This window comes from Lontra canadensis, unplaced genomic scaffold, assembly GCF_010015895.1.
Source record: "Lontra canadensis isolate GAN:19392208 unplaced genomic scaffold, GSC_riverotter_1.0 scaffold1081, whole genome shotgun sequence".
NCBI classification, from domain to species: domain Eukaryota; kingdom Metazoa; phylum Chordata; class Mammalia; order Carnivora; family Mustelidae; genus Lontra; species Lontra canadensis.
In genome coordinates this window covers 3,179-3,852 of record NW_022632065.1, presented here as the reverse complement: position 1 = coordinate 3,852, position 674 = coordinate 3,179, and the positions used below count along the sequence as shown (strand labels likewise).

General features: G+C 72.6%; 1 non-coding gene across 1 annotated transcript; it reads right to left on the bottom strand.

The window, feature by feature from the left end:
- Positions 1–289: 289 nt before the first annotated feature.
- On the bottom strand, positions 290–442 carry LOC116863402. Its single transcript, XR_004381818.1, has one exon. It is a non-coding gene; the product is annotated as a 5.8S ribosomal RNA (ribosomal RNA).
- Between the last annotated feature and the right edge of the window lie 232 nt (positions 443–674).

Below are 674 nucleotides of genomic sequence, written 5' to 3'. Positions count from 1 at the left end.
CCCCCCGCCCCGGCACCGGCCCCCCACACACACACACGCGCCTCCCCGCCCCTCCCCCCACGTCCCACACGCGCCACCGCCGGGCGGACCCGGCGGGGCGTGGCGGGGGCGGGGGGCCGGGGGGCGGGGGGCGCGGGCGGCGGGGACCCGGGGCACGGGGCGGAGGGGGCCGCCGTGTCTGCACTTAGGGGGACGGAGGGCACCGGCGGACCCGGGCCCTGCGAGGCAAACCCCCAGCCGCGCCACCCCCCGGGGCGACAGACCCCTGGGGGAGCGATTGATCGTTAAGCGACGCTCAGACAGGCGTAGCCCCGGGAGGAACCCGGGGCCGCAAGTGCGTTCGAAGTGTCGATGATCAATGTGTCCTGCAATTCACATTAATTCTCGCAGCTAGCTGCGTTCTTCATCGACGCACGAGCCGAGTGATCCACCGCTAAGAGTCGTACGAGTTTTGATCGTTAAGGGGGCCAACCCCCGGAGGGGTGCCCCCCCCTGGCACAGCACGTTCCCCCGAAGGGGTGCCTCCGGCCGGCCAGTCAGAGACAAGCGAGACCAGACTCCGAGAAGGTCGGAAAGGTTTGGACGACGGGGCATCCGGCCACCGCCCCCCACGCGAGGGGCGAAGCTCGGACAACCCCACAGGCGCCCAGGGGGTTCCCACCTGCCCCCCCCCC